The sequence below is a fragment of the Protopterus annectens genome, chromosome 5.part0, assembly GCF_019279795.1.
Source record: "Protopterus annectens isolate FY-2018-M chromosome 5.part0, PAN1.0, whole genome shotgun sequence".
Taxonomy (NCBI): domain Eukaryota; kingdom Metazoa; phylum Chordata; order Ceratodontiformes; family Protopteridae; genus Protopterus; species Protopterus annectens.
The window spans coordinates 524,381,834-524,397,953 of NC_056735.1; positions in this window are offsets into that span (position 1 = coordinate 524,381,834).

The following is a 16,120-nucleotide window of genomic DNA, read 5'->3' on the forward strand; positions in this document are numbered from 1 at the left end:
ATGGGTTGCAATTGGAGGACTAGTGGGACATCTGAAGTTCAGAGTTCTGGCAGTGTTCTCTCACATCATGTGTAAATGATACTTTTGACAGCAAACAACAATTTACTGTGAAACACATATAAATATGAGTCAAACCTGTCTACTTGCTGCAAACATCTGGACAGTGGTGAGTCCTATCACATCTCCCTAAGACAGCATGCGGAAACCTTAAAAATGTATGGCACAGTATATGAATACATACATACATTGTAAAGCTATATGTTTGTACCTATGGCAGCAACAACACCCATATTCACTACAGCCCCCTGTGTCTGCTGGATTTCACCAAACATACATGAACAGCTGAACAAGTTGTGTAATGTATTATGTTGTGTGCTCACTCATTCACAGGGCTAATTTTGTTTTGCCACAGGTATGCCCATCGAAATGCAAACAGACCTATATGCCCAAAACAGGTACTGTTGTCACATAGCTAGGCTACAAAACAGTTTTCTGGTGGTTAGACTACTAGCTGCAGATGACAGTAAGAAGCAATGTGATTCTGCATGCCTCCCAAGCTGTACAATACAGGGCTTGTTTATGTTCTCTGCAGTCATTTACAAAGCAGACTTGAGCCGTGGTGCATGTGTTAAGTGCTATGTTCTGTACTGTGCAAAACTAGATAAGTAGGGGTTCAAATCTCCCTCCACCCTACTTGGTGTGTCTGTGTGTGCATACCTCCCCAAAGAGCAAGTATGAATCCAGCACTGCCTTCCAAACTGGTATTGGTTTGCACTTTTTGGCCCTTTGAGTTGATACAGGCCTCCAAACTCTTGTCCTCCCCAAGGCCTGCTAATGTCACCTACCATAAGATTACCTAAAGCCATGTTAATGTCAGGCGATAATGTATGGTGCATGTATTAACATCTGTGATCTGTAGTGTGTAAGACTAGATAGGTAGGAGTTCTAATCTTACTCCAGCCCACTTTGTATGTGGATATCTATATCTGTGTGTGTGTGCGTGTGTGTATATCTTCCCAAAGAGTAAGTGTGTGTGAATCCAACACTGACCTCCAAACTGACATACATTTGCACTTGCAGTTGATGCAGGCCTCCAAACTTGATCTCCACAAGGCCTGCTGATGTCATCTACCATATGATTACCTAAAGCCATGTTAAGGCCTGGCTTGAGCACTGCTGTGTACATTAAGTACTGTGATCTGTAGTGTGTAAAACTAGATAGGAAGGGGTTCTAAGCTCACTCCAGCCCACTTTGTGGGTACATGTGTGTGTGCATCTACCTACAAAATAAGTGTGAATCCCAAACTGACATGGTTTTCTGCTGTTTGGGGTCTTGCAGGCACTGCAGGCCTCCAAACTATTGTTCTCTAAAAGGCCTGCTGATATCATCTGCCATAAGATTGCCTAAAGCCATATTAATGTCAGACTTGAGCAGTAGCACATGCAATGCATTGTGGGTTCTGTAGTCTCTCAACTTAGATAAGAAGGGATTCTATTCTAACTGCATCCAATTAGGTGTGTTTACTGGCAGTGTTTTGTAAACATAGATAAATAGTGATACTATTGTCACTGAAACCAACTTAGTGGGTGTAGATGTTAGGGCATTTTACATCTGCCTATGGGATCATAGGATAATAGGAAGTTACTAGGCTAATGGCTCTAGGACCCTTACAATCCTAGCCAAGTTCTTACCCTTATTTCTATGAGCAACACCTATTGCCCCTGTCCAACAGGGACACAGGTGGAATCCCCGGTGTGACTTTACTGTCACCCATCCAATCATCCAGATTGTGCTGGAAGGGGGCCAATAAGGTGTTCTGTTTGGTATGAAGTGGGGGTCTGTTCCAAAGGTGTGTCAACCCCTGGGAGACAGATCTGTCATTCTAGCAGGTCTTATTAATATCACATATCAGGTTAAGGTCTTTAGACTGAGTAACCTGTGTACCATTTGACTTAAGGATATGCAGCATTTCCAATAAAGCAGGGTCAGAGATTTCCTCACATGCAAGACACACATCACCTCTGAGTACCATGTATGAAACAGAATAAAATGACAGTCATTTCAAATGAGCCACATAGGACAGATGCTGAAGACCTTGATTTTTCCTTGGGAGGAACCTTTGTGTTTGGAAGACTTACACACTTGGGCAGTCAAGTAGACCTGGCTCATGGCTTTAGAGAGCACCCCAACAATATCTGGCTACACCTCCTTCCACACATTCAGACCACAAACTGAAAGCATGAAAACTAAAGGAGGCAGTGTATTGATATTCATTACATATAAATACAATGCCAGACTGGTTAAACAGTAGGATTCCCTGGAGATACTTCAGGTGCAATTAACTGTTGGCAGGACACCTATTCAAGTCTTTGCCAGCTACAGGACCCTGTCTTTGAATTAGGACACTCACTCTGCCTACTTGAGTCTACTTGAGTCTATAAAGATACATCAAAACACCCTAGCATTGAGTGACTTCAACCATCCATTGACTGGGTAAATTACTTGTGATGTAACTCACTTTCCTAAAGGCTCCTCAACTTTAACTCCAAGGTTACTGGACTTGCAGGTTGACACACCCACAAGGGGTGCCAAAATCCTGGATCTGATGCTTACCAATATGGGAGGGCCACTCCAGCACCACCACTATGAGGTCTCCCCTAGTGATATCTGACCATGAATCAGTTTCATTCAAAATAACTATCACACAACCCCCCAACAAAAAACAAACTAAAACACTTCTCCAAAGCACATTATTACCTCTTACGGGATGGTATACATAGCTGAACTGCCCCTACCCTCTCATATGGAACAGGCAACCATGGCGAGTTCTACACCAATGTTTTATACAAACAGCTGTTTAACTGCATTGACTTGGCTGTACTTGATAGCACCAAAACAAGCTCCACAAAGAAGAGCAAATCTTCCAGGTAGACAATTGCCATTAACAGGCTTTAAAATAAAAGGAAGAAATTTTTGTCTAAGAGTAAGAGGGAGGAAGCCCTAAACTGGAAACACTCCCTCCTCAGCTTAAAAAAGCCAATAAGACTCCTTGTGAGGTTCTCAAAGGCAAACTATGAATCCAAATTGTATTCCCCAACTATGGACAACCACAGGGAGTTCTTTAGTTGCATCCATTGCCTAAAAGGACAGACCCAAATTTGTGCCAAACTGGTAGTTAATGTTACCACATATACTGAGCCTGTGGACATCGCTAACCTGTTAGCTGACAAGTTCTGTGAAAACTTCACTCCCTTGTCCCTGCCACACGTACCCAATGACATCCTTACCACCTGTGCCCTACCTTGTACCTGTAAAGAGCAAGTCATAAATGCTCTCTTTAAGGCCAAAAATATAGTATCTATGGAACCCAGATGTTCCAGGCTGCTCCAACAATAATTAGCAACAACACTGGGTATTCTTTACAATCCTAGTCTAAGCACAGGCTTCATTCCAGATGAATAGAACATGGCAACCATTCTTCACCTGAACAAAGGTGATGCTTCCACTGACCCCAGGAACTATAGACCTATTACTCTGATTGGCTTAACTGCAAGGCCATGGAGCGAATCATTATGGACCTTATCAACAAAGATATAGGTAAGCTCCAAACACTTTCCCCTACTCTGTTTGAATTTGTCAAAGGGAGATAATGCCTGTGAAACTTTGTGGACTTCTTCAAGACAGTCACCAAGGCCCTGGATGAGGAGAAATCTGTGTGTATAGCCTACTTAGACTTAGCCAATGTGTTTGACACTATACCCCACTCAGACATCATTAACAAAGTCACCCAGCTAGGTATTAACCATTATATGTTTAGATGAGTCACTAACTGGCTCACTGATAGAACCCATATAGTCAAAATAGGGGAATCCACCTCCAACAGCACACCTGTAGCCAGTGGTGTTCCACAGGGATCTGCCCTGACACCACTACTGTTTGGAACCTAGTTCTCCAAAGTACAAGCTAAGATGAAATGATCTTCAGCTGACAAAATTTGCTAATGACTGCAAACTGGGAGAGGCCATAGAATCTCTAAATGATGTCAACATCCTACAAGAGGCTCCTACACACAAAAATGATTGATACCAAAGTCATGGCCTTAACCTTAATTCCAAAAAATGTATTATAATCCCTCTCAGTACATGTGATGTTCCTGCTAACTAACAGCTGCATAGTGGTAGCCATACCCACTAGGGTGAAGTACAGAACTAACTGAAAATCAAAGCACACTGGTGGACTCACAGAATCACTAGGCTGTATAACAGAACGGAGAAACTCATGGCAAAATGTATGAGGTGCAGCACACAGCAGGATAAAAGCACTGTCATTAAAGAGAACAAAACAGAGGATAAATGAAGTCTTCTAAAGCCAGAATTGAGATAACTTCAGGGTCCCAGGCCAAGGACAACCACAAAGCATACTTTAGGTATGTCCACAATGTCAAAGGCAAGACACAATTTTGTGCACATCTCATTGTAAATGGAACCACCCATAATGAGGCAGAAGAAACAATGAACATCCTGGCTGATAGCTCGAGCCCCAACTTTACCCCTCTCTCCTCCTCAACCTTCCCTCAGGAAGTACTATCAAATATGTGTACCGGAACAGACCCTTAATGCTGTCTCTAAGAAAAAGTACACTGCATCAATGGGGCCAGACAATATCCCAGCATGTTTTCTAAATAGCATGAAACATGACCTTTCAGGGCCTCTGGAATTATTATTTCACTGTAGCCACCAAACAGGCTTTGTGCCTCATGAATGATGAACAGCAGCAGTCATCCCTCTGCACAAAGGTAGGCCATCTACAGACCGAGAAGTCTCACTAGACTGATATGTAAAGCCATGAAAAGGATTATCATGGAAAAGATCAAAAGAGATGTAGTATACCTCCAGACACTGGACCAAACCCAGTTTGGTTTCCTCAAGAGCAGATAATGTCTACCCAACCTGGTGGACCTATTTGAGAAGGTCACCAAAGCAACGGATGAGGGACAAATGGTTCACACTGCCTACCATGGCCTGACAAGGCATGTGACACTATACCCCATCAAGCATTGTTGACAAACTCAAAAGGTTAGGTACAAACTAGTATGTCATCAGGTGGATAGCCAAGTGGCTAATAGACAGGAGCCAGGAAGTTAGCATAAGGGAGTCCACCTCTACAAACAGGCCAGTCACAAGAGAACTCCCTCACAAATCATTCCTTAGAGCGGTCCTCTTAGGCATTTACTTGTCTGAAGTCAATGCCACTGACAGTGGTCTCTGGCTGACTAAATTTGCAGATGATTGCAAATTAGGAGCTGTCATTGAATCCCACACTGACACAAATGTTCTCCAGAAGGGACTAACATGAACATACAACTGGTGTCAGAGCCATGGAGTGACCCTTAAATGCCAAGAAATGCACAATACTAAGCTTTGAGAAGTCATCCACCTTGGTAACTATCATATTGACAGCACATCTCTAAAAGTTGACTCAGTAGTCAGGGACTTAGGAACACACATAGATTGTGGTCTAGCCTTTGACTGTCACGTGTCTACAGTATTGGGGGAAATCATTCTATGTTGTGCAAGTTATTAACAAAGGTATGGCATGTAAGTCCAGGGAAGTCATTATTCCAGTGTATTCTGCATTCTTCATACCTATCATTGAGAGCATTGCCACTTGTGGTACGTACCTGGCCAGGCATATCCAACAATTAGAGCATCCATGCAGGTTCCTCACTAAACCAATACAGGGAGTACATAAAATGTCATATGCAGACTGTGTCAAGGCCTTATCCCTGTATGCTGTGTCCTACAGCCTTTGGAGTGGAGATTTATTCCTGCCATACAGGACATTGTCAGACCCCACTGTGGACCACTTGCATATCCATGAAACAACTAGCACCAGAATTACCCATCTACAGACCTACAACTTGCCTATGGTATAAATAGGATGTGCTGGAGAGACAGAATTGTATCCCAGAGACTACAACCCTATATGGAACAGGCTCATCAACTATGTGAAGCAGAGTTCCACTCTAAAGCAAATCAAGTGCAAATTACACAACTGGATGGGGAACAGGACAAGAATCCCTGGTTTGGGACATATCTCTCTAATGGACACAGGGAAATTGTAACTGGTTCATCTCCCAGGCCCCTGCTTGTAAGTGTTTCATCTCCCAAAACCCTGCTTACACTTATCAAAGGTATCAGACCTTGTCATAGATTTAGGTACATGGTTGGCCTTAAAGAAGCCCTTGTGTTCATTAGACTAGTAAACACCTGTGAACATATGAACCCATGAACCTATACTTTATTACCTTCCCAATGACATTTCTCTCCTGTGTTGATATTCAGTGCTGTGGTCTGATGTTGAAGGGTTGATTGTAGATGTGTACCCATCAGTGTGTCCAACACAATCCTGAAAGTGAAACGTAAACATTTCCATGAGGCACATTTCACTGTGTGACACCACAGCCCTTACAACAGCATCCATCATAACATACACAAATTATGCTATGTACATTCTAAATGGCAAAGTACGGTATGTGTAAATGACCAGTACAAGTAGTATGTCTACAGCAACAATGGATTAAACTATTCATATTAATGTAGATAGTCATCCTGTGCATCAGACATATAGCTTTATTTCCCTGTATTCATGAGAAAGATGATAGAGATGTGGCACAGTTGTCATCACTTGCACAGGGTGTTGCGTGAGAGTGCAGGTGGCCTAGGCTGACCAAATAGGTTGGCAATTGTGTGTGTGAGTCAGGAAGGGAAGCAGGCAAGATGGACCATGGAGATGCTGTGTGTGTGTCTGTAGGCGCTCTCCATATGACATTGGTGTGTGAGTGTCTCCATGAACACAGACAAGCTCAGTGCTAGCCCTACATGTCTGTATGTTGGACAGTTGTGAGCCATGTATGGTAGAGCTGACAGTTCATTGACTCTTCCCCAAACATGAGAACTGTCTCTGCCAGGAGTTGCACTGGCAGCTTCATGCCCAAAGTCAGATGGTGTGCTACTGCCTGAGGGAGACTGATGTCTGCTGGGAATGTGTCCTCCACGGGAATGCCCAGGACCACAAATCCATGGCCTGCTACATGTTGGTGTGGACAGCACACTTCCCTCTGGAGCAGTGAATGTACTGCAACTACAGAAGCATGATTGTGCATGGCCACGTTGACTCTTAGCAGATGTAGTTGCTAACCTACGCCCATGAGGCCGATGGTCAACTCCAATGAGATGTTCCATCACACACAACATGCGTGCCAAGAATGATAGTGTTCGATCTCTCTCAGACCTACCTCTTTCCACTGTCTCAACCATTCCAGGGTGTCAGCAACCCGGTGGAGGCAGTCACGGATGTCAGACTGTGCTGCATCCATAACCTTGAACATTTGTTGGGAGTTCCTTTCTGAACATGCCTGTGCCTCAATGATGGCCCTAAACATGCGCCAAGTGACACATGATGAGACAACTGTGACAGGTGGTGGAGGGACAGCAAGCCTCCTATGAGCAGCCCTATCAATCTGCTTGTATGGAACCTTGTCAACTGTTTGGCTATGGCCAGTGTTGACAGTCAGTGAAACCACAGTAGCCACACTTCCCTGCTCAATGTCCCCACCCTCTGACTGTCCAATATCTGTGCCCTCAGGGGACTGGGTATGTATATATATATATATATATATATATATATATATATATATATATATATATATATAGCGGAGGGGCCAGAGGCCGGCGACAAGCAGCTAGAAGATCCGAGTAGGATGACGACGAGCACACAAACAAGTTTACCGACAAAAATAATGTGTAATGGATGCGGGAGGGGGCTGACATATGCGTGTGTGGAGACGGGCATGCGGACATTAGGTAAGAAAAGGTAGGTGTGGTAAGCGTGGATTAGGTATGGGGGAGGCGGGTTGGGTAGGTTTCCGGTTAGGTAAGTGAGTGTAAGGTTAGTAGGGAAAAAGAAGGTGAAAGGGAGTGTGGTAGTGAGTAGGGGTTAGGTTAGATGGTTAGTGGTGGGTTAAGTTGAAGGATTAAGTGAAGGCGGTTAGGGCGCTGAGATTTAGTTAGTGTCGCGATAGTGGCCGGAGGAGCTTAGGGTACAGTGACGGGTTAGGGTGTATGTGGTGTATGGGTGTAGGTTTGGGGTTGTTTGTATTTTGTTTGTGTGTGTTGTGTGTGTGTGTGTTGGTTTTGTGACAGGGATGTGTTTTGTTTGTTTGTTGTTGTTATTTGTGTTGATTGTGTGGTGTGTCGCGTGTGTGTTGTTGGCCGGCCATTTGATTATTCGTTTGTCGGCATGTGAGGGTTCGTTGTTTATGCACTGTCGATTATGTGGTGTGGGATTATACTTTGTCGGGTGTTCTGCAGTTTCGATTATGTCAGGTAGAACCATATATATATATATATATATATATATATATATATATATATATATATTCACTTCTATGCTTTGCAGTACTATGGTGCAATATATTATAAGTTGTATACACAGCTGTCTCTATTGCAGACTCCATTATAGACTTGTATAACCCCCAACCTCACATAGTAGGACATGAGGGCATTATTTACTAACCACAATCTGTAATTATTTTGAAAATAAGTCTTCATTAAACAAGTATCTCATGACAAAAACATACATTATGTACACTGCTGACATTCTGCAAAACTGTGCACAGTTGACAGTTATGGCACTCTGTATTGTTCTGACAATACTGTCAAGTCAATCACCATGGTCACACCTACAAGGCAGAGGTATGACTCTAAACTGTGGATATTCAGAAAATATCTGTCCATTTGGCAATCATGCAAACAGTAAATTAATCCAACCAGCAGTCCTGGGATGGCACTTTAGTGAATACATTTAACTATATGTACATCTCTGACAAAATAGTTTTGTGATAACCAGCAGCAAGAGCATGGCCTCTTATGATTCCTGACAGTTCTGAAAAAAAATCCAGGTGAGAGGTAATGCCAACAGCACTGCATGTTACAATATAACAGGGTAATATGTCCAGGTATCTCACATTTACATTAGCTGCTATGTTAACAGGAAAGTGGGTCACAATCTTTACATTAAACACCTGACACCCATGTAAAACTACATACACCTTGACATGCTGAATGCAACAGTATTCCAATACTGATCAAACTAAGCATACCTGGACACTGCTCTTGAGAGGAATAGGTGGCACCCACATCCACAACATATTGGCTGATGGATGCCTGGGAGCTGTCCTGTGTTGCAAGATTTTCCACAATTTCTTCTGTGGTTGAGAGGGGTTGTTCTGCTGCAAGCCCACTACCAGTGACTAGACGATCCCTGACCATATCAGCTGCACATCTGTATGCAGAGTGTATCATATCTGTGGCATGGTGTTGCACCTGCTCATATGTGCATTTCTGGTGACCCACGGCATTAATGTTATATACCAGTTCTTCCCACGAGTCTGCATGCTCTTGCCTATTTGCCTTCCCTCTGGATAGCAGGACTCGGTAGTGCTGGCACAAAGCCTCAATGATTAGGTCATTTTCTGCCTCAGTAAATGGTGTCCTGCATTGTGCATGCATGATATCTCCTGAAATACAAATAAATGAGAGCACATGTCAGGCTCACATATGTGGGAGTACAGTATGTAGAGATACAGCAATAAACGGAGGTTGTCAGTTTTCACTGTTTGATTGCACATCTCATATTCAACAGTGTGCCAAACATATAAAAGGTGTGGATGCAATAGTAGCAATAATGACCTACTCCTGTTTGTGCCATGACAGATATTCATGTATGATCACACACCCTAACTCAGGAGTCCATTGTACTGTGCCCTATGGCAAGAATGCCCCCCGTATAATATGTAAAGAAAGCAATGCCAACCAAGTAGCAGTGTATTATTACAACTGCTATCAAAAGATGTATCCTGGAGACCTGTGTACATAGTTAACACAAAGCATTATACCCTTGCTGTACTCTACAGCCTCTGTAGGTGTAGCACAGCTGGAAATCAATGCCATGTCATCAGTACAGTTATAAGAAAGGCTTACTGATCTAATCCCCGTTATCCTAAGTATATTCAAACATATGCATCATGTTGGAAAGAAAATGGTTACATATCTGATGAAGTACAATACTCCTCTGTTGAAAGATAATGCTATATACATACTGTGTCAGTGAGATAGCCATACAAACTAACTCTCATGGTTCCCCTAGCTAGAAGTTTGCCTTTTTAAGATGGTTCTCATTAGCAGGTGATTGCCTCTTAATGATTGACTCATGTAATTTAATCTTTGCTGTAGCATTTCCTTTGTTAGAGAATCACTGTTGAAATATTTGTGCATGGACAAAACCATGCAGAGATGTCACTTTGGGGAGGAACTGATTAAAAACATCACAGTATGAGAAGGTAGGCTTCTGTTACAGAAGTAAATTATAAAAATGTAAAATGCTTTATTTGTTTTGCTTTACAGAGGACAATGTAAATAGTACATTAGAGAAACCTGTTGTACTCCTTTAACCAATCTGTGGTTCAGAAATGCTACATGCAGCCTACACAGCTGATTTGCAGTATAATCAGCCAATCCCATGCAACTACTCAACATAGCATAAGGCATCAATGTAGATTGCATCCCCTTTCTCATATGTTGTGGTGGAAACTACTGGGGTAACGATGATAAGTCCATACAGAGAGAATGTTTGAAGCAGCTATGTTTTACATATAGATATGTGTGTACTACAGGCTGACGCTGCTGCTGCTGCAGCCAATAGACATAGACATAGAGGCTGCAGAATGTGCAGGACAACAACACTTAAGAGTAACTGCAGGATCTGTAGCAGCCTTGATGTACACCCAGAGCCAGATTGAGGGAACCCATTACACTGGAAATTAAAGTAAGTGTTTAAGGCAAGTATGTTAGCCACATATATCATTAACATAGTAAAAGGCAACATGCTTGGTGTGTCCTAGAACAAGGTAGGAGGTATATTAATCATTATGTCAACTAGTTGGACAACTGTAAAGTCATGTGTTATGTCATGGTAGTCATCTTGAATGTGTGTGCTGGCAACCTTTGCTTCTAGCACGGCTTCCATATATGTATGTTACTTGTGCAGCTGTGGTTGTCTGCAATATCACTTGCAAACCATTTTAGGCTGCAGTCTGATATTACTGGGCCACATTTGAATTACATACTTCAAAATCCTCTGGGAATTCATGCAAATGCATGACCTGACATTCTATGCACTTTCTAGTGTTGTAATAAGAATAGTTAAGATGTGGTTATATCTGCAGGCCTTTGATTTCCGTTATTTAGAAGCAGATATTCCATCTGTACTGCTTTGGGTGGATAAATAGGTAATGAGACAGTCACACATATCAGAATTTATAATGGTGATGTACACATACATGTATTTTAAATGCTAGACACAACTGTATTTGAATCCAGGACCATGTGTACCAAAATTAATGTTTTCAAAGCATTTAACAGATTGTGCTACACAGTCACTGTTATAACAGGTGTATTTTTACATGTTGTAGATATAATTTCACACTTACCTGCTGTTACATACCTCACTTACATCTATTATTTTGTGTATGTCTTTATAGTGATGTATTTCTATACCAGAGTCCCAGTTAAACTCCTATTTTCCCATAAATCTTTTAGCAGATTTGCAAGATGTGGCATGATGCACAGCATTGCTTAAACTCACTTAATGACTAGAAAATGACAATTACTATGTTTTTCTTAAATTGCCTGTGTTAATTAACTGGCTGTATGGCTTGATAGGTTGATGCACTGCTCTTTAAGTGCAGTCATATTGGGTTTCAAATAGGGCACAGGTGTATCTTTTTTAACATGATTATTATGCTTTCAAATACATATATTAATTTACTACCATTTAGCATAGCTTACCAATGTTGTTAATAGCACAGCATCACGCAAAAAGTCTTTAAAGAAAAGAAAAATTCAGGAGATAAGACAGTGATGAAATGGGATGCAAGCAGGGTGGAAAACATAGTGAAAGGGAGGTAGGTATGTGCAGGAAGGGTGTAGGAAAGAACCATAGCTAACCATTTCTTCAACAGCAACAACTGTGCACTTTAAAAGATTTTAAGCTGAATTTGGACTGTCACCCCACCCTTAGAGAGATGGGTGATGACAACATAAGTGTGTTGTCAAGCCAACTGGACCAAATTAAGTGCATCCAGTGGACACGTGTGAAATGGAGAGCTATGTATGGGACGCTATATTTTATTTTTTTTAAAGAGAGAGTGGAATGTTGGGGAAGATACATAGGTATGTATGGGGAAAGTAAATTGGGAAGGTGAAGAAACTTTTGCAGACAGACAAGACATCAGACAGGGTTGGTATAGGACACAAAAAGGGGAGGAATACCTTGGTTGGGGAGGGTGTTGTGGATTCCAGTACCATGGACATCAGACACGGTAGCAGTGTGACTCATATACTCACCCATGGGACTATCAGCACTTCACCTTCAATGCTTCTGTGAAGGCAGTGGTCAATGCCATCACCTGGGGCCAGACTACCCCACCAATATGGATAGCATGCTCTCCATCTGGCATAGACATGCATCAACAGTTTGGTGCCAAGCCTATGCACCTGGTAATTGGTCTTGGGTGACAAACACACCTCCTCAACCTCCATTCCCAGAGGGGGACACTGCCCCAGCTTGCGGGGTGGAACTACCCAATGGAGCAGTGCAGCAGAGGGAGCACCACCAGGCTGTAGCCCAGATGTGTTGGGCCTTGGTGCCTCGGATGGAGAAGCCAAGGTAGGTGGATCACCGGGAACCAGCCTACCTTGTCGGTCTGTGGTAAATTAAATATAAACATAAGGGAAAATAAACATAACCCAAACAAATGCATTAAAAACATAAGAAAAAACAATAATGAGTAATGGAAACAAACTGAAAATAATATAATGAGGAATACAACAATAATTAATGTAAATGAAAGTTTTTTAACAGCAAAGCAATATTAAATTATACATAAGGCCAACATAAGAGATAATAACAAATGATATGATAATGTCAAATGATAATAATAAATATATTGATTAAATAAATAAAAAGGGGAGTGGGGTGAGAGAAAAAAGAAGAACATAGTAACTTCACAGATAATATAACCACACAGATTACAACTACATACTTCTAGATATGTTAGATTTCACTTGTGAGAACACTGACTGCTTATATTGTATATATGATGTTCCATATACATACCTTTCAACCTCTTAGCACAGGACATTATGGACCAACCCATACATAATTGTGGTACAAAGGCACAACAACAGGGAACATTCTTACATAGTGTGCTCATACAATAGTAACAAGGTGTTTTGATAACAGATTTGCCATTAAATTGCATTTCAAGTGATGTCACATATCTGCAAATCAGAGGACCCAACATATGGGGCAGTATTCAGTACATTCTGCAAAAACTGTGAAAGTTGAGAGGTATGTTTGTATACACTGATTACACTTAACTGCTGGACATTTCTCACTTGGGTGGTGTTGGATTAGAACCCACAAGTAGTGACTACAGGAATACTGAATATTCCGAATATTTTATTAGAAAAAAAATACATGACACTAATATCCTCCAGGAAGGGTTAACACAGACAGATAGCTGGTGCTAGAACAGTTTAAAATTTGATGTCAAGAAATGCATAATATACCATTTGAAAAGTCAGCTGCCCCAGGAAACTACCTCCTAGATGACCCACGCCTAAGAGTAAACCAAGTACTTAGGGGTGTGGGGATGTGTCTGAGATAGTAAGGAAATCCTTCTATGCTGCTCAGCTTATAAACTATGGCATTTAGGTCCAATCATCATTCAGCTATACTCGCCCTTCAACAGAACCATCATTGAGTACAATGCCCCTTTATTGTGTATCTGACCAGGCACATGCAACAACTGGAATGCTTACAGAGATTCCTCACAAAAAGAATACAGGGTGTAAACAACATTTATTTTATTTTATTTTATTTTACATTTAAAAAAAAATAAATTATCAGAGCACTATCTCCTTTTGCACTTTATTGATTCATGTTGTGTCAAATCTTGCATTTACACACATGGATAGCTGTCTAGGACTTTTGTTAACTTACATGTTTACCCTATTCATTTATTGACTGCACTCTACAGCATATTTCAGACAATGAGTAGACCACAACATTCACTCTTAATCTGGGTATTGCACAGCATTTATTTCTGACATACAAAAACAGTATTGCCTACTGCACATATTTCAGTTGGCTGATGTGAGATTAGAGAGCCTCATCTTGGCCAAACACCTTGCATGGAACTGGAAATTGCAAGCCCTCTCTTCTGCAGCTGTGGTAAGAGAAGGAAATCATTATGCATACCAGTTTTGCACATATTCAGTTTATATATTTATAAATTACTGGAAAACATACATATCTGTAGGGTCTGACCATCCCTTGCTTCTTGGATCCAGGTATCAAAGTTACCTTTTCCTACAACACAGGTTGTCATAATGGTGAAGACACTGCTCACCAGTGTGGGAAATAAGAGTTGCATTGGTTAGGTCCCTGGCCAAACTATCCCAGGCCTCAGACTTACACTCTTAGCCCTGGTAGTCACCCTGTAGTGTTTGACCAGTAGTTCAGTGGAAACCCTGAACTCCTGCATACCCCATATTTGTGCCGTAAAGCCCACACCTTCCCCCATGACAGCAGCCATACCCACAGTGAAGGTCTGGCTCCAGGGAATAATGTGAACTTCCTGCCTATTGCCTTTAAATAGGCTGCTTTCCTGCCCTTGCACATCATACTGTAACTTTCAAAAATGTGTCACATTGCTTAGCATTGTGCAAACTCGCACAACTCACGTTTAAGTGAAGCTTAGTAACACGCAAACAGGAAAAGACCATTGACCATGTTTAAGAACTGCTTAGCATCGCTCAGCTTTTCTAAATGTATAATTATTTAATTTAAAGTCAACCAGTGTTTCAGACACCTGATACAGTTTCACAGCACTATATGTACAAGGTATTACTGCCTAGGACTTGAACCTGGTGCATCATGCAAACAAGCACATGAAAATAAAAAAAATAAAATTGAATTCATCTAGTTTCTATTTTTAGATGCTGAGCAGACATTTGATGTATAGGTGCACAAAGCTAAGCATAGCTAAATAATGCACTGTACAGCACAAGCAGGTACATAAACATAAAAAAAAATTTAAATACATCCAATTTAATGAAATAACCTTTCAGTCAAGGTTAACGGGATGAAAGGTATGTGGCTGTGCTGGCAGTCTTACAAAGTTTCAGTATCCATGTTGCTGTGACCTCCCTTAGGCGCACACCATAATTAATATGTATGGCCTACTGCCGAGAGAGAACCATGGCCTGTACAAAGACACATTCCATTTAGGCTCTACATGGAGCCTACATGGACTTTATTGAATCCTGGGGATTGTTACAGAACAAAGGCCAAAATAGAGTAGCATGTAGTGTATGCCAACATGTGTATAATGACATGGAAATAAGAAACTTAACATAAATGAGCTAGATGGTGAATGCAATTGATGACACCCAAAATGGTGGACAGATTTAAAAACAAATAAAATGGGTGTACTGTGCCACAGCTCATACACATTTTTTACAACAAGAATTGTGGTCTGTTTTAGCTATTTTTCTGTATAAAAAAATACTGTAAGCCTGTTTCCTACCTTTCCTGTAACTAGTGTAGTCCAGATACAGATTTGCTGTATCCAGACTGTATGTAAGCTTCTGAGCCCCCCAAGCCTTTCTGTGTTGGAGGGAAGCCTTCTAGCTTATCAGCGGGAGTGGTAAGCACTAGGTAACCTGTCTACCAAATAAGGAGTGGTTCTGACCCAGAAATTGTAGTTATTGGCTGTTTGGGCAATCTTTTCCATCTCTCTCAACTTTCTGATTTGAACGTCTGCATTTGCACTTGTTTCTGTCCTGTAATTCATCTAGTGCAGATACAGATTCTAAGTTTTAGCACTTAAATTTGCTTATTCGTGCTCAGCACTTGTTCAGAACTTGTAAGCACTAAATAAGCTACTAATTACTATAGCATTCAACCTTCCTCATTACCTAGAGGAAAACA